This window comes from Panthera uncia, chromosome A2 (assembly GCF_023721935.1).
Source record: "Panthera uncia isolate 11264 chromosome A2, Puncia_PCG_1.0, whole genome shotgun sequence".
Taxonomy (NCBI): domain Eukaryota; kingdom Metazoa; phylum Chordata; class Mammalia; order Carnivora; family Felidae; genus Panthera; species Panthera uncia.
The window spans coordinates 44,086,893-44,111,962 of record NC_064816.1 but is presented as its reverse complement, the minus strand read 5'-3'; the positions used below and the strand labels follow the sequence as shown (position 1 = coordinate 44,111,962).

Sequence of the window (25,070 nt, the reverse complement as noted above, 5' to 3'; positions counted from 1 at the left end):
CTTCTCTTTTTTTTTGTTAATGTGATGTATCACGTTGATCGATTTGCTGCAAATATATTTTCAACCCTAAATATTTTACACTCTCAGAATTTTTTACGTCATTCTAATATGAACACCAGAAATATTTTGGGCTGGAAAGTGTTAGCATTCATATTATTTCAGTTTCTTTAACATAGTGCTTTTGCTTAATTATCTAATGTTGTTCTCTATACCTTTGGGGAGCTGGGTGCACCAACATTAACATAGACACTCTAACTAGAGAGAAAACTGAGTAATGAATCTATCATTCTGTGTGTTTACAAGGGATCAGAGCCTCTTCTGAGACATTTTGTTTACTTTTGACAGTTGTCCTTCATGTAACTCCCACCTTGAATTCTCTTGCCTTGGTAAGATCCAAATTTGAATAGTAACAGGGTCTTTTAATGTTGCCACTTGTTATAGAGAGAGACCGTTTCCTGACAATAATTTGTACAGATTGGTGACATGTTTGAAAATAACATAGCATTTCCTAGAAGAGTTGTATTTTCTGATTGCGTCATTGATTTTTTTTTCTTCCTCTCATTCTGTTTCTTATCAAGTATACTGTGAATTTCTTATCAATATTATAGGGATGTATGAGAAACCTAGCATTCCTCTGGGAATATTATTTGTGTTGTCTCTCTCTGAAAACACAATGGAAAAAGAGGTTCTAAGGCAGAGTTAGAATCCTAAAGAGTTTTAGCACAATTATATGTACTAGCTGTAAAACAACCACTTGATAATTTTAACATTAATTAATAATCTTAAATATTAAAATAAAGGAGAGACACTTTCAAAATTAGTATCACTAAGTTGGCATCATAAATTAGTAATTGTGACTTCAAGGTTTGAAATGATACATATTTGAGGACAATTAATGGACAAAATCTGTGTATTCTATGCAAGAGTTAATATTAGCAAAGATAATTCAATCGCTGAAGTAGGAGCTTTACTTTCATCAACATTTGGTTTATATTTAGAATGCTAAGGGAGTTCCTGGGTGGTTCAGTTGGTTAAGTGTCTGAATTTGGCTCAGGTCATGATCTCACTGTTTGTGAGTTCAAGCCCCGCATCAGGCTCTGTGCTGACAGCTACCTCAGAGCCTGGAGGCTGTCTTTGGATTCTGTGTCTCCCTCTCTCTCTGCCCCTCCCCTGCTAGTGTGTGCTCTTTCTCTCTCGCATGTGCTCAAAAATAATAAATATAAAACATTAAAAAAATAAAAAATAAATGCTAAGACTAAATAAGGACTTTATCTAATTTCTGTGTTTTGTAGATGAAACTGACCAAGGAATAAATGATTTGGCTAAAGTGAAATAGTAATGGAGGTAGATAAGCTCACGATCTCATAATAATCACTTGTTTGTTAAAAATAACTCACAAATGAAAAAACAATTCTTCCCATTCTTGTAACATTTTAAATTATGTGTCTTTGGAAGTCTACTTTATTTAATATTGTAGTGATAATTTCAAAACAATAATGTTTAATTCAAAGCTAGACAAAATTAGTTGGTAACTAAGCTAGCATAGACACCAATCTAGGCCAGGTATTACTTTTTTTATATGCCTAGAGCTCATGTGTTCAAAAAGGAAAGCAAGAAGTCTTTGGCACTTTTTTCCTCCTTAAGTTTATTTATTTATTTTGAGAGAGTGAGAGAGTGAGAGAGCGAATCCCAAGCAGGCGCTGCACTGTCAGCGGAGTGAACCGTGAACCGTGAGATGGTGACCTGAGCTGAAATCAGGAGTCAGGTGCTTAATGGACTAAGCCACCCAGGCGCCCCTATAGCACTATAAATTTCTTTTCCCTATATCTAGGAAGGTTGGTCATAGTTCTTTAGGTCTATAAGTGCTGACATATATTTTAGTGATTTGGTTCAATATGAAATAACAAGGAACGAGGCAGTGGATCCTAAAGAAGGGCAATTTATAATATATAGACATAAAAATTACTATTTAATAAAGGCATCTTTAAATGTTGTTCATTTGTTTGTATTGTGGATATTGTTAATTAGTGCTTTATTTTTTAGCTTGTTAATTTGGTATAGTATTTAAAATCATTTTCTGTCTTTTTGGATTATCTGTGCATAGATGTGTTTTTATGTAGGATCTAACTGTAGGAAACAAAATAGCATATACTTCAAAAGTACAAAAGTAGCCTAAACATTTTTCTAAAGTGCAAATGAATTTTCACAAAGTGAATACACCCATTTCATCACCATCCAGATGAGAATAAAACATTATTACCATTCTTAAACCTCTCCTCATGCACCCTCCCATGCCCAGAATCAACAATTATTTTGACTGCTATAATCATTAATTAGTTCTTTCTGGTTTTGGCCATTAAATGAATGGAATATTACCCTAAGTACTCTTTGTGAAAATATAATTTATATTATATGTGTGAAATTCATTCATATTGTCACATATGGTTGTAACTTGTTCATTCTTATTGTTGTATAGTATTCCGTTGCATGAATACACAATGATTTATTTCTCTTCTACTGCTGATGGACATTTAAGTTATCTGTTTATGTAAACAGTCCTGCTATGACCATCACCTACAGGTCTTTTGGTGCGCAAATATGTATGCACATTTGTTGAGTAAATACAAAGAAGTGAAATTATTGGGTGATAAGGATAGGTGTATGTTCAGTTTTGTAAACACTGCTGAATAGTTTTCTAAATTTATACTTCCCAACAGCAATATGAAAACTGTGGTTATTTCTCAGCATCATCAAACCTTGGCATTATCAGTCTTTTAAATATTGCCATTCTGGCAGTTATATAATAATATTTCATTGTGGTTTGAATTTTCATTTCTTGGTAGGTAAAAAAAAAACACCTTTGTAAACATTTATTAACCATTCATAATGCTCTTTGGGAAAGTGCGTGTTAAAGTTTTGTGCCCATTTTTTCTATTATCTTATTATTATTCTTTGTAGAGATAATCTTACACGTATTGTTTACAATTATATATATGATATATATGTGATATATTATATATATGAGATATATATATATATCAGGCAAATAACTTTTTCTGCTCTGTGGTTTGCTTTTTAAATATCTCTTTGATGGGGGCACCTGGGTGGCTCAGTTAGTTAAGCGTCTGACTTCGGTTCAGGTCATGATCTCATGGTTTGTGAGTTTGAGCCCTGCGTCAGGCTCTGTGTTGACAGCTTGCTCAGAGCCTGGAGCCTGCTTCAGATTTGTCTCCCTTTCCCTCTGCCCCTTCCCTCGCTCACACTCTGTCTCTCTCAAAAATAGGTAAACATTGGTGCAGCCACTCTGGAAAACAGTGTGGAGGTTCCTCAAAAAATTAAAAATAGATCTACCCTATGACCCAGCAATAGAACTGCTAGGAATTTACCCAAGGGATACAGGAGTGCTGATGCTTAGGGGCACTTGTACCCCAATGTTTATAGCAGCACTTTCAACAATAGCCAAATTATGGCCTATCATAGCCTAATCATAGCCAAATCATAGCCTAAATGTCCATCAACTGATGAATGGATAAAGAAATTGTGGTTTATATACACAATGAAATACTACTTGGCAGTGAGAAGGAATGAAATATGGCCTTTTCTAGCATTGTGGATGGAACTGGAGAGTGTTATGCTAAGTGAAATAAGTTATACAGAGAAAGACAGATACCATATGTTTTCACTCTTATGTGGATCCTGAGAAACTTAACAGAAGACCACAGGGGATGGGAAGGAAAAAAAAAGTTAGAGAGGGAAGGAGGCAAACCATAAGAGACTCTTAAAAACTGAGAATAAACTGAGGGTTGATGGGGGGTGGGAGGGATGGGAAAGTGGGTGATGGGCATTGAGGAGGGCACCTGTTGGGATGAGCACTGGGTATTGTATGGAAACCAATATGACAATAAATTTCATATTAAAAAATAGGTAAACATTGATTTTTTTTAATATCTCTTTTGGTGAACAGAGATGTTTAATTTTAATATAGTCCAATTCATCAATCTTCTTCCTTATGGTTACTGCTTCCTCTATATTTAAATTTATATTAAATCTTTGTGTACTCCAAGATCATGAAAGTATTTTCCTATGATATATTCTATACCTTTATTGTATTACTTTTATAATTAGATCTACAGTGAAATCAAGTGGTCACACAAGTGTGAGACTGTTTATATTCTCTTCTATTGGTGTATTTGTTTATCCTTAGGTCAAAGAACATTATTTTAATTACCATACTTTTTCATAGGTCTTAATGTCTGGCAATATAGATCTTCAAGCTTTGTTTTTCTTCAAGATATTCCTGAAAGGAGCATTCTGGGATGATGGCAGAGTAGCTAAACATCAGGAATCTGTCTCCTTGTCTAGATAACAGTTGTACTGGTGGAATCTGATGTAACTGCAGACATATCTTGTTTTATTATGCTTTGCTTTATTGTGCTTTGCAGGTACTGTGTTTTTAACAAAATGAAGGTTTGTAGCAACCCTGAGTCAAGCAAGTCTATTGGCATAAATTTTCCAGCAATATTCTGTCACTTCGTGTCTCTGTGTCACATTTTGGTAGTTCTCACAATATTTCAAACTTTTTCATTATGATTATATTTATTATGGGGATCTGTCATGTGAGATTACAACTCACTAAAAACTCAGATGTTGGTTAGCATTTTTTAGCAATAAAGTATTTTAAAAATAGGATATGTACATTTTTTTAGTTATAATGCTAATACACACTTAATAGAATACAGTATAGTGTAGACATATATTTTTATGCATTGGGAAGCCAAAGAATTCATTTAATTTACTTTTTTTGGTAATAGTTGCCTTATTTCAATGGTCTGGAACTGAACTGGCAATATCTCTGAGCTATGCCTATATTTTGGAACTCTATAGTGTGTTGAAGGCTTACAACCTCCAAGCTAAGTCTTAGATGGTAAATTGGGGTTAGTTTGGTTCATTTTAGCTCTCACCACAGTACTAGCTACCCATCATTCATTCCTAGTCATGTGGCAGGCAGCTGTGCGTGTGTTCCTGGAGCAACCTGCACATGGCCCACAGGAGCCAGGGTTGGCAAAAAGGACACTGTCCTCCAAATGTTAGGCATCTGTACTCTGATCGTGACCGCTGTTTGTGATTATAGATGTGCCAAGAGTCAGGTGGCCGCTGTTGCACCTCTCCTCATTGTTATAAGCCCTTCCTCCTCTGGATATAGTGACTTCCAGGGGATTTCAAGGACCCTTCTCCTGCTTTCATTTTTCACTTTTTCTGTGTTTAGGAGCCAGACCCTAAATATTAAGACATTTAAAAGCATATATGAGGAAAATTAGGAAGTGATTTCACATGCTCAGGGAAAGATGCTCCTTCATGAAAGATTTAAGAAGACTTTAAGTTTGCAGTTCAGGCTGATCCTTGGCACAGAAGCAGCCTACAACAATAAAAACACAAACACAAATATGCAAAAAAAACCCAGCAAAACTTGGAAAGGGGAAGAATATGATTTCTGGAGTTACCACATTGATAGATTCAAATGTCCAGTTTTCAACAAAAATATCACAAGGCATACAAAAAAAATAAGGAAGTATGGCCCATTCAAAGGAAAATAGCAAATCAACAGCAACTGTCCCTAAAGAAGATACACCTGGATATTCTTGGCTTTTTGAATATCCGTATATAATTCACAAGCAACTTATCCATTTATGTTTTTAAAACACTTGCTGAGATTTTGATTAGGATTGCACTGAATCTATAGACTAACTTAAAGATAATTAATATTTTACTATATTAAGTCTTCCAGTCCATGAGCATTGTATAGTTCTTCATTTAATAAGATATTCTCTTTTTCTTCTTCTTTTTTTTTTTTTGAGTTTAAATAAAAGAGGGAATTGTATTTAGATGAATACAAATGTTCTCGCAGGGCTTCTAACAGCTGTAATGGGTTAATAGCCAGAAGCACATCTTTCTGAAGGACAAACCATGTTGTGATCACAAACTTCCACATCTGGGTTTTGCAAGATCATGAAGAGAATATCCTAGAGGATAGTCCTCCCTGCATAGTGCATAAGGGACTAGAATGTGGATTCATTTCTGCTTGCTTTTTGATCTTTATATTCATTTATGCTGGCCTCACATTTGTCTGGCACATTTCGGCAGATATTCCTGAGCTCACTCAGGCCTCTGAAATGGCTCAACAGCTGGAAGAGCACCTCGAATCTGAATGTATAAATTAATTTTTCTGTCTGAAGGATGGGTTGTAGTGTAATCCCAAAATTCCACTTCCAAATTCTTCATGATCATGTAACCAAGAGAATTTCCTAGAGTATCATCCCCCTCGTGCATACAAATGTCATAGTGTCTCTCTGTTCCAGCTGCCTGAACCATTTCCAGGGCTGTCTTCCTCTTGCCTTCAGCCACTGAGGTCTTCAATCCCAAGTATTTTTCTCTCCAACTCCTGGTCCTCTTCTTTTGTGGGGAGAGGCTTCTGGGATCTTCTGGTGGTGCTTGCTGATCAGAGGCTCTAACCCATATCACAAAACATTCCAGCAAAGCAACTAATCAGATTTTATCTCACCTATTTTTAATAGGATTTATTTTAGAATATCTTTAGATTCACAGCAAAATTAAGTGGAAAGTACAGAGAGTTCTCATGAATCCTCTGCCTCCACACTCACAACCTCTCCCATTATCAACACTTTCAGCCAGAGTGGTATATTTGTTATAACGGATGAACCTACATTGACCATCATTATCACCCAAAGTCCATAGTTTACATTAGAGTTCACTCTTGATATTGTACATTTTGCAGGTTTTAACAAATGTACAGTACGTTTATTGTCTGCCATTATCCCGTCCTACAGAAAAGTTTCCCTGTCCTAAAAATCTTTTGTGCTCTGCTTGTATCACTCTCTCCCTTCTAACCATTGGCAACAACTGATCTTTTTACTATTTCATTGGTTTTGCCTTTTCCATTATGTCATATAGTTAGAATCATAACCTTTTCATCTAGCTTCCTTCATTTAGTAATGTGCATTTACATTTCCTCCATGTCTTTTCATGGCTTGATAGCTCTTTTTTTTTTTTAAGTGCTGAATAGCATTCCATTGTTTGGTTGTACCATAGTTAATTTATCTATTCATCTACTGAAGGATATCTTGATTGCTTCCAATTTTTGGTGATTGTAAAGAAAGCTGATATAAACATTCATGTGTAGGTTTTGTGTGGATGTAAGTTTTCAACTAATTTGGGTAAATATCAAAGAGCATGATTGCTGGATCATATGGTAAGAGTATGTTTAGTTTTGTAAAAAACTGCCAAACTGTCTTCCAAAGTGTCTCTACCATTTTGCATTCCACTCATAACAATGAATAAGAGTTCCTGTTATTCTACATCCTCATCAGCATTTGGTGTTCTTGTGTTTTTTTTCCCCATTGCATTTATAGTGTATTACAGTGTTGTTTTAATTTGCAATTCCCCAGTAAAATATGATGTTAAGCATCTTTTTGTATGCTTGTTTGCCATTTCTGTATCTTCTTTGGTGAGATGTCTATTGGTTTATTTTTTAATTAGGTTGTTTGTTTTCTTATTGTTGAATTTTAAGAGGTCTCTGTATATTTTGCATAACAGTCCTTTTTCAGGTATGTTTTTGTAAATATTTTCTCCCATTCTGGGCCTTGTCTTCTCATCTTTTCACAGTGTCCTTCTTACAGTGCAAGTTTTTTATTTTAATGAAATTCAACTTATCAATTATTTCTTCCATGGATCCAGCTTTTGGTATTGAATCTACAATGTCACCACCATACCCAAGGTCATCTAGATTTTCTCCTATGTTATCTTCTAGGAGATTTATAGTTTTGCATTTTACATTTAGGTCTGTGATACATTTTGAGTTAATATTTGTGAGAACTGTTAAGATCTGTGTCTAGATTTTTGGGGGGGCATGTGATTTTCAGTTGTTTCAGCACCATTTGTTGAAAAAATTATCTTTTCTCTGTTGTATAAATTTTGTTGAAGTTAAGTTGACTATATTTATATTTGCCTATTTATGGGCTCTCTATTCTGTTCCAGTGATGTATTTGTCTATTCTTTTGTTAATACCACACTGTCTTGATTATTTTAGTGTAATAAAAGATCTTGAGATTGGGTAATTTCAGTTCTCTGACTTTGTTATTCTTCTTTAGTGCTATATTGACTCTGTTGAATCTTTTGCCTCTCCATATAAATTTTAGAATCAGTTTGTCAAAATCCAAAAACTAGTTGAGATTTTGGTTGGGATTGCTGTGAGCCTATGGACCAATTTAGGAAGAACTGGTATCTTAGCAATATTGTCTTCCTTTCTATAAACGTGGAATATTTCTCCATTTACTTAGTACTTTAATTTCTTTCACCAGAATTGTGTAGAATACCTCTCATAGATCTTGTATATATTTTGTTATATTTATACCTAAGTATTTTATTTGAGGGGATGCTAATGTAAATGGTATTGGTTTTCATTTCAGAGTTCACTTGTCCAATGCAGTTATATAGGAAAATGATTAACTTTTATGTGTTAATGTTAAATCCTGCAACCTTGCTAACATAGCTGTTTAGTTGCAGGAAATTTTTTGGTGTTTTTAGTCTACTTATGAGCCCATCAAAGGCATTCTTCATTTCTGTTACAGTGTTTTTGATCTCTAGCATTTTTAAATTTTTTCTTTGAATTTCCATCTCTCTGCTTAAATTATCCATCTGTTCTTGAATGTTGTCTGCTTTTTCCATTTATAGTTTTTAATATGGTAATCATAGGTATTTTAAATTTTGCAGTCTAATAATTCCAACATGTCTGTCATATCAAGTCTGGTTCTGATGCTTGCTCTGTCTCTTCATACTGTGCTTTTTGCCATTAGTAGGCCTTCTGATGTTTTGTGGAAAGCCAGACATGGTGTATGGGTAAAAGGAACTTAGGTAAATAGATGTTTAGTGATGTGGTGGTAAGGTGTGGCAAAGGGGAAGTGTTCTTTAGTCTCATGTTCAAGTGTCAGTTTTTCAGCCAGCCTGTGTTGCTGGGCTGTGGACTTCACAAGTTCTTCTCAGTTTCTCCCAGTTAGGTGAAACAGGATGGCTAACGGGGTTTGGAGTTGGGTATTTTCCTTCCTCCACAATAATAATGTTATGTAGTTTTTGGTTTGGCACAATTGCTCATTTTTAATAGATTTATTTATAAATAGTTGATTTGGGGCGGCTGCTATTTTAAGTGGTCTTCTTTTTATAATTTATTTCTCTGTTATTTTTCTATGGATAAAAGTGCAACAAATTTTTTTCACTAATGTTGTTTCCAGTGAACTTTCTAAAGTCATAAAGTAATATAAAAATTTCACAAACTTACTTGGATTTTCTATGTACATGATCATATATCATCTGCATATAACAATTTTTATTTCTTCTGATCAATTATTATACCTTTTACCTCTGCCTTAATGCAGTGGTTCGGACATCAGAAGTGATGATAGCAAAAATTCTATCTCATTGTTGATTTCAGAGAAAAATCTTTCAGTATTTTACCATTAAGTATAATATTAATTGTAGTCCCCCCCCCAACAGTTTTTGGTAGATAATATTTATCAGATTAAGGTTATTTCTTTTTATTCCTTGTCTATTGAGTTTTTGTCTTAAATAGGTATTGAATTTTATAAAAGGTTTATCTGTATCTCCTGAGATGATCATATGATTTTGTTTTTCTTTTTAATACGGTAAATTTTATGGATTAATATCTTGAAAGTTAAACCATATTTGCATTTCTGGGAGAAATTCAACTTGATCATGATACAGTAGCCTTTTTATGAATGGCTGGATTTAATTTGTTAATATTTCTTAGAATATATGCATTTATGTTCTTAACAGAGATTGACTTGTGTTTCTTTTTGGGTCACATTTTGGGATAATATTATGTTGGCCTAATATACTGAGTTGCTATTTGTTTCACACTGTTTCTAATATCTTCAAGTTTGCTAAGATTGATGGGGTTCTTGAGTAAACAGCTAAGGAAGAATTCTTGAGACGTCTTTGGTGCAAAAAGGTGATTTTATTAAAGCATGGGGACAGGACCTGTGGGTAGAAAAAGCTGCACTGGGCTTGTGAGGAGTGACTGATTTTATACTTTTAAGTTAGTGGGGGTTAGGGATAGCATAAGTCTCTAAAAAATTTGGAAGCAAGGCTTTCAGGACCTTGAGGGGCTAGCTGCTGTTAAGATAAGGTTACTTTTAGTCTTTAATAACACAAAAACATGAAGGAAGTAAGACAGCCATGAGTTCCTTGAACAAGGTCATGCTCTGCATGTTTCAGACATCTATCAGTGGGCTGCAAGCTATAATCAGATTTAATTTAAACTACATTGCTCCTGCCTTTGTTTCCCTCATCAAGATCAGTATTATTTCTTTATTAAATGGTTTATAAAAATTCAACAGGGCCTGGAGATCTTCTTGTAGGAAGATCATAAACTATGGATTCAATTTTTGAAAATATAAAAAGGGAAACATTTACATTTTTCATTTCTTCTTGAGCAGGCTTTTTTCCAAGTTACTTTTGTTTTTTACTTTTTTCTTAATTTTTATTTATTTTTTAGAGAGAAAGACAAAGTGTGAGAGGGGGAGGAACAGAGAGAGAGGGTGAGACAGAATCTGAAGCAGGTTCCAGGCTTCCAGCTATCAGCACAGAGCCTGATGGGGGGGCTTGAACTCACAAACCGTGAGATCATAACCTAAGCTGAGGTGGACACTCAACCGACTGAGGCACCCAGGTGCCCCTGTTACTTTTTTTAAAGATAAATATTATTGAAATATAGTAGCCTATTCATTCCATGTGTGTATCATAGTGATTCAATATTTTTTATCCACTACAAAATGATCCTTTTAGTGTATATACTAAGCTGAAATCAAGAGTCAGACGCTCAGTGAACTGAGCCACCCTTGTGCCCCTGAACCTTGGTTTCAAATATAATCTATATGACAGTGACAATGACTTTCTAGCTCTAACCTCTCAATTTAGCTCAAAATTCACCTATCCAGCTATTTACTTGACATCCTCATCTGTGTGTCTACGGGTTTTTTGATATGAACTTGGCCAAAAGACTATTGGTTTTCTCCACCCTGTAGATCTTTCCTTCTCACAATTTTTCCTATTTCAGTAAGTGGCATCACTGTTATAGAATGAATTCCCCCTTCCCCAAATTCATATGTTGAAATGCCAACTGCCAATGTAATGATGATAGGAGGTGGGGCCTTTGGGAGGTGATTAGGTCAAAACAGTGGAGCCCCCCTTGAATGAGATTAATGCTCTTATAGAAGGAGACGCAAGAGAGCTTACTTTCGCTCCGTCCTCTCTGCCATATGAGGATACCAGGAAAAGACAGACATCTGAACACAAAGAAGAGTGTCTTCACCAGGCACTGGCTCTGATGGTGCTTTGATCTTGGATTTCCCAGCCGTTAGAACTGTGAGAAATAAATGTATGTTTTTGAAACTATTCAGTCTATGGTATTTTTGTTACAGCAGCCCTGAATGACTAAAACAACCAATATGTGCATAGTTGATGAAGACAAAAACTGAGATCAGGATAATATGTCTACAAGCCAAGGGTGCTGAAGATTGCAAGTAAACCACCAGAAGCTGGGGAAGAAGCATGGAACAAATTCTTTTTAACAGCACTTAGAAGGAACCAACTCTGCTGACACTTTCATCATGGACTTCCAGCCTCCAGAACTATGAGACCATAAATTACTGTTGTTTACGCCATCCAGTTTGTAGTATTTCATTACAGCAGTCTTAGCAAACTAATGCAAGTCTTCATCCTGCCAAGTTATCAGGAGGTTCAACCTCAACCGTTAGAGGCATTCTCTCTGCTCCCACCCCCTACTCTAGAAGTCTTTTCAGGTTCCAATGTAAAGGCCAAGCCAAGATAAGGAGCTGACTCTGGGGAAAGTGAGTCTAGGTAAAAGGTCATCCTCTGACCAGCCTACCTGCAGATTCCACAGTCTGGACACACCACCAATCCCTTCTGAGATCCCACCACCTGGCACACAACTAAACTTTAGGGTGCTGGTTTCTGATGTACTTGGATCCACCATCCTCCACCCCATTCTCGCTCTAGGGAAGTTCACATCTCTCTCTTGCTTCTGCTTCCTCTTCCTCAACAGTCACAAAAGCTAAGTGAAACACTGCCTTCAAACAACTTCTATGTTTGCCCTAGGAAATGCCCTTGAGACAGAGAACACAAAAGACTAGGCTACATTGTGAAAAAAGAGACCATCATTTGTAAATATCACACATCTAGCTCCCAGTCATACCAATTCTTTCACATCAGCCATAATAAAACAAATTAATGTCTCACAAATTTATCCTGCCAGAGCAGAGATGTCCAGGCAAGACTTATTTAACCAGATAACAGCTTTGTGATACAGGTAATATACCAAGATGATCACCCTGTGATGAGCTCACAGCTAGCATCCAACCATCTCATAATCAGAATACCAACCAAACCATGCAGGAAATCCTTGAAAGGATTCAACAAGCTGCAAAGCAGAAACAATTCAAGTTATTTCTGTCTCCTTTTCTTTCATCATTTCTTCTGTCTCCTTCCATACTATTTCCTCCTCCCTTATCGTCTCATTTTGAACTTTTAGCAAATAGAATACAATTATAAGAGGTCCAATGGCATGCTTTACATCACTAAGTTCCTTCAGCTGTTTTTATTCTCTGCTAACAGAAACATTCTACTTACTATACACTGCAAAGCTCCTGTGTTTCAGGAAATAAATCTGGTTGCTGCTTGATGGTACATCCATTATAATGGATAAAGGGGCTCCACGGTAATTAAATAAAAGCTGGGTAGTTTTCTACTGAAACAGAAATATACAGCCCACTGTTTCTCTATCAATAGAAGAAATTTTTCTTAATAAAATGATTTTGTAGGGATGCTGTGAGTTGGGACCTTGTCATGCTCATCAGTAATCTTCAGAATGGAGATGATTATTTCCTTTCCGCATGTAGGTACTTGGTATTCAGTGTTACATAAGAAGTTAAGATGTATGTGGTGTTCTCACACAGAAAAAAATATCTTTCACACACACAAAAAAAATGCGGTTAGTAGTTTTACCTATAAATGTACTATAACTACAAAGAAGCGGGTAGCCTCTTATATTTTATGAGTCTTCTTTCTACTTCTGATAAGGAACCGTGTAATACCTGTAAAGTATATATTGCATTATTTCACTTAAAAGGAATTATTAATTGATAGATGAGGAAGGGAAGATTACTGGAAACTTGCATGTTTTCCTACACTAACTTTTCGTAGTAGCCAAAAGTAATCTGCATCTCAATCCCCCAGCCTGCAGGAATGAGCTGCAGGAAATCTAAATATTATTCCTACTACATGGAAATAAAAGGAGGAATAAATTTTGTTGATTTGATAATAGGCAGAGCTGAAAAGTTGCAGTATTTTAAATTTAAGTGGTCCTCATATTAGGCCAAAACTGTCACAGAAGTTTTAAGAATTTCAAACTCCATCATCCGCAGAGTTAAGATGAATTTTCAAATGCCCTTGGTTGGAGACTGATCACATAATACTAGAAAGATGGGGAGTCATGTGTCTAGAGAAGAATTTAAAAGCCTTTTAATAAAAAATCAGGGATTATATTAGCAGGTTTTCTTTTAATCATCAAATCATCTCCGAGGTATAAAGAGCACATTGTGGAATGATGAATTTCCAGCATCAACTAAAAATATATCCTTAGATGTTTTACTCTTTGCTATGGTTGAAGCTTTACATTTAACAAATCAATGAGAATACAACAAAATTAATAAGATTTTTTGACATTAGCATGAGTGTTAATAATAAACATGGGTTTCACTTCAGACTATTCTCATCAAAATAGTGTTTTCAGTTATTTCAGACTGTTACTGTGTGAACACAGCCCACATGCTGCACAGCAGTGATCCATAACCATGCTTTTGCTTTTCATGTGTCTGGATCCGAGTCCATCTTCAAAGTGATATTGATGAGATCTGTGATGCATCACCACTTTGGGAAAATGTTGCAAGCTCTAATGGTATCAACACTGGTTGCCGTCTTTGAAATGACACAGCATTGAGCAATAATAATGTAACTTAACTGTTGGTGTAATTACCAAAGCATTAGCACGCCCAGTGACTCCCTCCATCTTTCACATTAATACCCTGCAGATAGAAGAACTCTATCATCTTCTGTAACTAGAGAGACACACAATGTCATTCAGAGGACAAAATTGTCTTATAAAACTTTATAATCTTCCTCCCGGTGAGTATTTCCTCCTGACCATCACTTCCCAGGATAGTTGACACCCCATAATGAACGTATTATTATCCTCAGTTTATTGGTGTATAAACTGAGGCTCAGGACTGTGAGATAACTTACGGTGACCACATATAAGTGACAGAGTCAGGATTAGAACCTAGGTCTGTCTTTCAATAAAAGTTATTAATTTTAGACTATTCTAAGCCTCCTACTATATTTTATGTCATTTCATGCATTGTTGCAGATGGGATGGTAATAAGCATGAGAGGTAAAACTTGTAAAGAAGCACATTTCATCCTTTCTCTATCCATGGCCACTTTCGGATTCTCTAAGCCTGGATACTCACCTCTCCTCATCTGATCCACTCTAAGAAAAAAAAAATATCTGCCATTTAAATATTAGCATTATTTTCCATCAATAATCCAGATTTTAGAGCTGCAAAGGATGACAGAAATCACTGTTTCTAATCCCACTCATTTTAGAGATGTGGAGACCCAACCAGAGAAAGGTTATGTGACCTCCCTGATTTCACAAAATTAATTATCTGCAGAGCAAAGACAAAAATTCTGCTTCCTGACTCCCAACTCAGGACTCTTTGCACTATATCTCTACAAGGGTGTTTTCCCTTGGAGTTTTTCTTTACTTAGCAAAGAAAGGGCTCTGACCTCAAAGGAATTTCAAACGCCAAGCACTAAATGGAGAAAGCGAAAACCCATCGAAAGAAACTCTGCATGAGTCCCTTTTTTTGTTTGTTTTGTATTTTGTTATATTTTATTAGTATTGAAACTTATTTTTGTTATTTTTTTCTGGCATGAAAAATCCATAAATAAAGCATAAGTAGTAACTTTCTTCATTTAATTAAATTTACAATTTTGCACACAAAAATCATCCATGATGTAGCCACATAACTGGACCATAACTAATATCCATTTGTGGAGTTTTTTTTTAAATATGAAATTTATTGTCATATTGGTTTCCATACAACACTCAGTGCTCCTCCCAACAGGTGCCCTCCTCATTGTCCATCACCCACTTTCCCGTCCCTCCCACTCCCCATCAACCCTCAGTTTATTCTGTTTTTAAGAGTCTCTTATGGTTTGCCTCCTTCCCTCTCTGTAACTTTTTTCCCCCTTTCCCTCCCCCATGGTCTTCTGTTAAGTTTCTCAGGATCCACATAAGAGTGAAAACATATGGTATCTGTCTTTCTCTGTATGACTTATTTCACTTAGCATAACACTCTTCAGTTCCATCCACGTTGCTACAAAAGGCCAGAATTCATTCTTTCTCATTGCCAAGTAGTATTCCATTGTATATATAAACCACAACTTCTTTATACGTTCATCAGTTGATGGACATTTACTGTTTCCATAATTTGGCTCTTGTTGAAAGTGCTGCTATAAACACTGGGGTACAAGTGCCCCTATGCATCAGTACTCCTGTATCCCTTGGGTAAATTCCTAGCAGTGCTACTGCTGGGTCATAGGGTAGGTCTATTTTTAATTTTTTGAGGGACCTCCACACTGTTTTCCAAAGTGGCTGCACCAGTTTGCATTCCCACCATCAGTGCAAGAGGGTTCCCGTTTCTCCACATCCTCTCCAGCATCATTAGTCTCTTGATTTGTTCATTTTATGAATCCCTTAAACAACCTCTGCAGGTGGTTGCTAACCCTCTTGTGTTAAGACCAGCCCAATGGAAGTCCTTGGAGAGTGTGGGGGGAATCTCTCGCCTGACAACAGTATGCAGGAATGTCCTCTGTGTCACAGCCTCCACAGTCCTCCTGCTTCCTTTTAAAACAGAACACATCTCTTCCATCTCTTCTTTTCCCAACAGCAATCAACATAATCATTGTGTTAAGGCCCCATTGGAAGCCACCACCGTGTGAAACAACAACAACAATGTAGTTTAAAATTGATCATTTCTAGTTGCTAAAGGAAGAAGAGAACAGACTTTCCCTTCCTAATTGTGTTCATTATCATAGATTTCAATTTGTCTCAAGTTACAAGGAAAAGTAGATTGAAATCTATAGCTGGATCCCCAGGTGTAACATTCCATTTTTTTTAATCAATATGAAATTGAAGCCATTTTTTGTTGAGTATTTTTGGCTCCAGCCCTAAAGTACTAAGTCTATTATGCTGTGTTTAGCCAACCAGATAGTTGATTGTATTTGGTCTATACTTGTTTTTACTCTCAATCTTTATGTCCTACATACACATGAGGCTCTGAATATCAGTGGTTTTGAGAGCTTCTGGCATGTCAAAATAGCCCTGTGTAGTCTGCTCAGGGCTGGGTATATCTCCTCGTTTTTCTGGGTCCACATCTACAAGGACCAACCAAGGAGAAATGTGAGACAAGTCATCTGGAGGAAAAATATGGAGAAAAATGAATAAAGGTGTTTAGGAAAGAGGGAAAAACCACAAGGGCCTGTATGTTCAGAGTGGCCATCCTCATCATTCTCATTTCATGTGTAATTATTCACAAATATTCTGAAACAGTATGAAGAATTACATAAAAGTGAGAAGGAACCTGATAATTCAGAGTTAAAATAAACTAAGTAAGCAGTTAGTTCAATGTCCTTGTTTTACAAATGATGCATCTAAGGCCTGGAGAAAGGAAATGATTAAGCCTATTTCATAAGTTAACTCTAACACCCAGTTTTATACTTTATAACATTGGTGTCTTAGTTTAGGTTTTCTCAAAAGCAGAATCAGAGAAAAGGACTGGGTACAGGTGGCTTATTTTGGAAGTAATCACACACACACACACACACACACACACACACAGGCTATAAGGAAGGGAAAAAAAGAAAAAGAAGATATAGCAATGATCTTGTTACTTCCATGGGTCCCTAGAGCCCAATCCCACTGGAGATCCTCTGGAATTATAGAAAATGTGTCTAAGAAATGTGCTTCCACAGGATGTAACACCAGGACCCTTTTGTACCCATCCCTCTAGAAGCTTGACCTCAAAAGCATGAACTTCTATGAAACCTAGTGTCTTGAGAGAAATCCCAGTGACAGACAAGCAGAGACACACAGCAGGATGCTTGAGTTGGGCAACTTTAAGCAACTTTCCATCACAGCTGCAACTGAAATCAGGCAGAAGAAGTTATGTCATAATCTACCCAAAAGATTTTAATCTATGTTGCCTAGAACTTTAGGGTTGTTCTGAGAAAAGTCTCCAGGAGTTGCTGAGGGAGGCCTGGGAAAAGCCACATGGTAAGATTCAAAGTTTTCTATCTCTGCTCCATTCAGAGAAGACCTATAATTATCTATTTTATATGTTAGGGGCACTGCATGAGATTATCGTTTGGAAGAGGAAGTGGAAGTTTTCTTGTGTATTAGTCAGGATTCTTTAGTTCTAAGTGCAGAAACTAAATCAAACTAGCTTGAGGGAAAAAAAAGTTCACATAACTAAAAAGTTAAGGACTAATCTGAAGCTTTAGGCACAATTGGATTCAGGGTTCTTACAAAGTTGTCTGGGCTCTATCTTAACCTTGTGTCAGTCTCATTCTGTCCCACTCCATAGGGACTTTTTTTCTACGAAGTAAAATACAATGGCTGTCAACAGCTTCAGGGTTATATCATACAACCTTAGCAATGCCACTAGGAGAAGAGAGCTTCCTCCTTCTAGGGTTCATACAATCATAGAGAAGAAATCAAATGTCCTCCTTAGTTCATCTGATCATCTCTTGGACCAATGACCATTGCCTAGACAGTTATTCTAAAACTTTATCATGCATCAAAATCACCCAGGGAATTTGCCACAAAACACTCACAGTTCCCTATCATCTCGGTTTCTAATTTAGTAGATTTGGAATAAGGCCAAAAATATGCATTTTTAACAAGTTCAAGATGATGTTTTTATGGCTGGTCCAGGGACCATACACTGTGTACCTGCTGCAGAAATGAAGCACTCATAATTAAATCACATCACAGGGCCAGTCCAGATTACAAGAAGGTAAGGTCATAGGAAAAATAGATTCTGCTCCTTGATGGGAAGAGGGGCAAATAACCTGGCCATCTTTAGTATGCTATAAGGGACATGATGAAGAGGTCTGATATAAGGGTAATTGTATCTTAGAAGGGTAGAGGAAAGAGAATAAAGTCCCAATGTAAAGAGATGATGGCTGAGAATTTTCCAAAAGTAATGGAAGACATTAATCCATAGATTTGAAAAGTGTTATAAACTCCCAGATAGATAAGTATGAAGAAAATCTCACCTAGGCAGCAACACAATAAAACTGTTAATAAAAGAGAAAAAGCAAGGAGAAAATCTTAAGAGCTTCTAGAGAAAAATATTACCTTCACAGAAACAACAATAACATTGAAAAGTGACTTCACAAAGTAAGTGATAAAATCCAAGAAAAAATGGGATGACATACTTGAAATGCTAAAGCAAAAGAACTTACAACCTCAAAATCAATTCAGAGCAAAAACATCCTTCAAAAATGAAAGCAAATTAAAAACATTTCCAGACAAATAAAAATTATGTAGAATAAAGCTGTGTTCAGAAGAAAACTTTTTAACCTTAGAATGCATTTATTTGAGAAGAATAGTAAGATTCTCTCTCCCTCTCTCCTTCTGCCCTCCTCCCCAGCTCATGCATGTGCTCTGTCTCTAAAATAAAATAAAATACAGTAAAATAAAACAAAACAAAAACTAACAAATAAATAACCAATGTCCAGATGAGATCATTTGGGAGAATGTATAAACAGAAAAGAAGACCAAAGACACATTTTGGTGTACTCACATTTCAGTGATTGAAAAGAGGAAGGAGAACTAGCAAAAGTGTCTGAGAAGGAATGGCCAGTGAAATGGAAGGTAAATCTGAAGAAATGAAGAGATGGGAATATTTCAAAAAGGAGGGAGTGGACAACCATGCCAAATGCCATTGAGAGGTCAAGCCAGAGAAGGATAGAGAAACTATCATTGGTGTTGGAGATAAGCAAAACACCTTGCTAAGTGTGATTTCAGTGGAATTGGGGGGTGAGGTGCAAAGCCTGATTGTAGAGGATTAATAGAAAGATAGAAAGTGAAGAAATAGAAATATATTCAAATAGTTTTTTCAAGAATTTTGCTAGGAAGTAGAGCAGAGTAATATGGATGGGGAGAGGTTAAAGGGGTCATACTGCAATGAAAACAATGAATGCAATGAAAAAAACAATCAAAATCATTTTTTAAAAAATTGATTACATTAATTCAGTAGCTAGAGGTCAGCTATGGCCATATACCCCGAGTCTTCTGATTTCTGGACACAAGCTGACAGTGTTGTCCCAAACTTGGGCATGCTCCTTTGATGGAAGAAGGAGGGAGCAAGTGACAGAACTCTACTATGCACTGTCTCAAATCTTCTGCTTGGATTTGCCATAGTTGATGTTTGTTCACATCCCATTGGCCAAAGCCAATTACATGGCTAAGCCCAATGACAATGAGGTAGACAAGTACACTTCTCCAGAAGGCCCTGTACCTCACATGGTAAAAGGTAAATATGAGTACTTAACATTCTAATGAAGACGTAGTGAATACTTAGAAGCGGTAATGTAATCCAGCCCCTGAATCCTGCATTACATACCCATTTTTTCCATAGGTAACATAAAGCATGTTTGTATGCTATTGAAAATAATGCAAGAGAGGGACACATTGATTCTAGAAAAAAAGTCTATGAGAAGGTGAGGAAATAGGTTGTTTGTTTTTAGGAATGAGGACGCTTTCTTATTAACAGGAGGAAAGGCATACAGAGAGTACAGATATTAAAATGTTGATAGTTTTTCTTTCTAAACTTTGGTTCTATTCTGACCTCCCAATAACTTCTAATATCAGGATACCTGGGAGGTGTATTTTGTGAAACGTGAATGTTCAGAAATCTTCCTTTGTTGCCTTCAACAAAAACAAATAGATTGGTCTAGAATTATTTTTCAATCTCCAAATGTCTTACAGCCATTGTTACATTGTTTTAGTAATTAGTACTAGAGAGGAGTTTAGGACTAAGATCTCATTATCTCCAGGACATGCCTCCTGCACGTTATAGCAGCTTAGTACTCACTTATTAATGAGTGCATGCATGAACCTCACCCATCACATTTTTCGGGCAACTTGTTAATGACTAATTCTTTAATATTTTAAATTATATCATCTCTTTTAGCTCTGGGAGAATGAAACCTAATTCCCTTTGATGAATACAAGGTATGAAAGGAAAAGATAAATCTTGTAAGCATATGACTTGAGAGTGAAGTCCTTTAAATGTAGATAGATCAAGTACAATTAAAAACACTTACATGGAACTTGTAGCCTCAGTTGCGAGACCACAGGAAGAAAAGTTACATATCTATTAGGGAGATACCGTAGCAGGGCTTTAAGAGTGAAACTTGGATCTTGTATAAAATGTATGTATAAAGAACATTGATCTTAGTAATAACTTCTACTAGATGAACAAATATGAAGGATTTCATCTACCTAGAGTTAATAAATGAACTCATTTCCTTCTCATAAAATATTCTTTTCTCCATATCAGCGGTATGAGTAGTAACTCAAGTAATTATCACTGAAGAATGAGAACACCTACTTAAAGTGCTCTTGTGTAGATAGTTTTCTTGCTCTCTTCACTAAGCAAAGCCTTTGGGATTGGAGAAATGAGTAAGAATGCTCAAGTGTGTGGGCACTTCAATATGCAGTAGAATTTTCAGCAGATTTTGAACTATTGAGTTGCCACTTGTCTCCTCTGAGAATCATGCTTCTTAATTATGAGAAATCCATTTTGACAAAGATTGAGAGTGGCAGAGACTTATGTGAGAAAGTTAGTTGTCAGAATATCATCTGTCCCCCATTTTTCTGAGTTTGGGAGAGTATTTGGGAACAAAGTCCCAATTTCATAGCTATTGCTCCTTAGCAGATAAATTGGCAGTGATTTGGGAGAGAGGCCCATGACATTTCTGCCTGATATTTTTTTAATCGTTCTTTAAACAACAACAACAACAACAACAACAACACTTGGTTCATTTTTGAAACGTAGGCATTTGCTCAATCAATAGCAAGCTCAGAGATTTTTCTAGGAGACAGCAAATCTTTTGCTACAGTTTGGACATAAATTGACCCAAGTTTGAAAACCAGTTCTGTCATTTACTAGCTGATGAACACTGGGCACATTATTTTACTTTGCTGAAGCAGGTTTAACTCATCTATAAACAAGAATACTAGTATTTGTCTTCCTAATTTATTATTTTATTCTTTTAATAACATGAATGACTTATATTCTCATTCCTGGGTTGTGGATACTAGGGGTGCAAATAATAATAACTAATATTTGGTGAGTATTAACCAAACCACTCTAAATATATCTCCTTTATTCTTCCAATCAGTTTTATGAGAGAAATAGATACTCTCATGCTCACTTATCAGATAAGGAAACTGCACTTAGAGTTTCAGTAACCTATCCAACTTACATAAAGTACAAAGCATGAAGACTAAGTTCAAACTAAGAGAGCTTTCAATTGAAAATATATTCTTAATCACTAGGCTGTAACCACTGGAAAGATGCAAAGATACAATCCCTGCTGCTAGTGTGAACCCATACAAGAAAGTGAGAAGTTAGGGGTGCCTGGTTGGCTCACCCTCTAAAGCGTCAGACTCTTGATTTTGGCTCAGGTCATGATCTCAAGGTTCTGGTTTGTGAGTTTGAGCCCCCTCACATCAGGCTCTGCACTGAGAATGTGGAGCCTGCTTGAGATTCTCTTTGTCTGCCCCTTCTCCACTCTCACTTTGTCTCTCAAAATAAACAAATAAACTTAAAAAAAAAGTGAGCAGTTATAGTAACTGGACATGCACAGTATTCAGATATTGTGGAAGAACAAGCACTTCATTCCCTGGGATCAACCTTGGTTTGAAATCTAAGATCATGATGATGCTACAAAAGTTTTATCTGTTTTGTTTGGATTATTGCTGATTTCATAGCCACTGGTATTTTAGAAATGTCAATATTTATCATTTAAAAGTCAGTCTCTCTATAAAAATTCATGATGTCCCAGTGGTAAAGTACCACAAGTTTTACTGAATGTCTGCTGTCTAGGAAATACTTAGCCTATGGCACCATTTACACTAAGAGGATGATGGGACTATTTAAGAGATTCTGATTTTGTTAATAATGGATACTATTAAGAATTTGCTTTATGGAAAATATGCTAATATTATTTTCATTAATCAAGTGCATATTTTAATAATAACTGAAAAGTGATTTTTATGAGCATATTATAGGATGATGTGATGTGTGAACTGTACTGTAAAGCCACCAATAAATCAGAACAGAATAAAATGAAAATGGTACATTTTTAATGATTGAAGTTTGGGGCAGATAAAATGAAATTGGGCAGTTTTGAATTAATAGCATACCATAAGCTTGGAGACTTGCATGCAATCCAGTGTTTGTATATATATATACTGTGTGCTATTAACTTGAAAGCAAAAATGGCTTCTGTAAAACATTGGTTTTTGTTAATTAGACAACTTTGAGCCTTTGAACATGAATCATTAACTGCTGATATTGCCCAAAGGACAAATGTTTGTGATCTCCTGGGGCTGTTAGAGATAAAGAAGAGGAAAAAACAATGAGGAAAGGAAAGTGCTTATTTCTCAGTTTTAGATTATCTAATTATTTCAAGTAGAGAAATATCATTAATAGCATCACTTAAAATAGAATTAAGTGGGAAAAAAGGAAGAAAGCACAACACTTGCAGGCATGGAATTTTATGACAATTAGAAAAAAATAAAATTTATTGAAGAATAGCTATTAATCATTTTAATGGTGACAGGAATCTAATGCATTGCAAGTTTATATATGTGAGGAAAATGTGACATGCACCAGTAACATCTATATTAATACAGACTATGGGACTCTGTTTGCAAGCAAACCCATCAGCCATTATTAAAGAATCCTGTGATGTTCTTGGCAGAGACTAAGTAGACTGAAAGGGAAATTACATTATATCTTTAAACATTTAAATATTTGGATTTATAGTTTACTGATCTTAAGCAGCCTGTCATTTTGATTCAGGTTTCTTTTGTTCCTTGGGTCTTTGTTGATGGTGACTTTTATATTTATTACCTCACATGGAGGGGCTTTTTTTCTCCCTGCATATACATAGATCTGCTTCCCATGTAGTGTTTTCGTCAGTGATGCTGAATGCTTTATTCAACAACCCAGACTATGTGGCAGATTTCCTAGGAACATTCGCAGGATTAACTATTTGAAGCCATGGTGTCACTCTCCACTGCACACATGGTGGGGAAAGGGACACTTTCCCACTTTATTCTGCAAAACTATATATAACCAGGCCTTGCCTTCCTCCCTCTTCTCTTACATCTCCTCTGTGGGCCTCTGCTGGTGTAGAGACGGTAGGTGGGAACCAAGGTGTTGGCCATTTGCTGGTATTAAGAGATATCAGCCCTCAGTGACTATACGGAGTACCTAAGGAGAAGCAGAGTAGGGAGGTCACATCAGGGAAAAATGGTTCTTAAACACTTTGTAATTTGTAAAATGCTTCATTTAAAGATTACAAATATTATTATTGTTTATTGCTTTGACAGCTTAAATTCCCTGAGGTTTCTCTGAGATTATTGGAGAGACTAGGCTACATTTTTCATTCTAATACTTTTCTCCTCCCTTTCTTTCCTTCTCTGGCCTCTTATTGCTGTACCTCCTATTCTGGGTTGGTAAGTGGCGTTTCAGAGGTCTGGGCAGAGCAACTCCCTGCCCTCTCTTTCTGTTCCCCCTCACCTTCAAGCCATGAGGAAACTAATGGCAGCATGTTTTGTATCACAAGAAAGGAAATACATTGCAAGCAGAATGCAGATGCCCAGGCATGTGAATGAAGCCATCAATCAGAGGCCACATCTCCAGTAGAAAAGGTGAATAAATGCATAAAGTGAGTTTTGCTTTGTCTTTGTGACTTCTCTGTGCCTCAGTTTCTTCACTAGTAAAATAAAGTGTCTGAATTAGATCAATATTTTAAACTTCATCTGTGCATGATAATCCCTTGTTGAAGTATAATGTCTGGACTCTATCGCCAGGAATCTGATCTGGGGGTTCTGGGTGGATATTAGGAGTCTGGCCCATAGGTGATTCTGAGGCAGGGGGTCCATGGATGATGTGTAAGCCCTTATTTACCTTAGAAACTTTCCTTCTACTTGTCCCAAGGTGTTGACATCTGGTAGAAGTCCTTGGTGTCTTCATGAAATCATCATTATGGTGTTGCTCACAACTCATTACTCCCCCTACAAACTCAGAAGTTCCAATCTTCAGCATCTCTGTTGAGCAGAGATTTTCATGTTGAGCTACCTCCAGAAATCAATGGCTGGTCTGAGAGTTGACTGCCCTTCGGTCAAGTTCAAAAAGTTATAGCTAGAGTGAGACCAGAGTTCTCTGTACAGAAGATGGCCTTCTCTGCTCAAGAAACTACTTCCATCCAAAGGGGCTGTGCATGTAGGAAGCATTGTGAATGATCTAGTCAGGACAGTGCTATCCAGCTTTGCTCCCATGTGCTCATGTCTTTTTGGAGACTGCCCTGCTCAAGGTCACTGAGATATTTCTGGTAGAGTTGAAGCTACAATGAATTTAGCTGCTCCTTGTTCCAGTGAGGAACATCAGCTTTCAAAATGCTATGCTTAGTCTACAAGAGACTCATTTTAGATCTGAGGACACCTTTAGATTGAGAGTGAGGGGATGGAGAACTATTTATCATGCTCCTGGAAGCCAAAAGAAAGCTGGAGTAGCCATACTTATATCAGACAAA

At 36.4% G+C, this 25,070-nt stretch overlaps 1 pseudogene; it reads right to left on the bottom strand.

Moving 5' to 3' along the window:
- Positions 1 to 5,943: 5,943 nt before the first annotated feature.
- LOC125930374 (DNA-directed RNA polymerases I and III subunit RPAC2-like) lies at positions 5,944 to 23,700 on the bottom strand (annotated as a pseudogene).
- Positions 23,701 to 25,070: the final 1,370 nt, after the last annotated feature.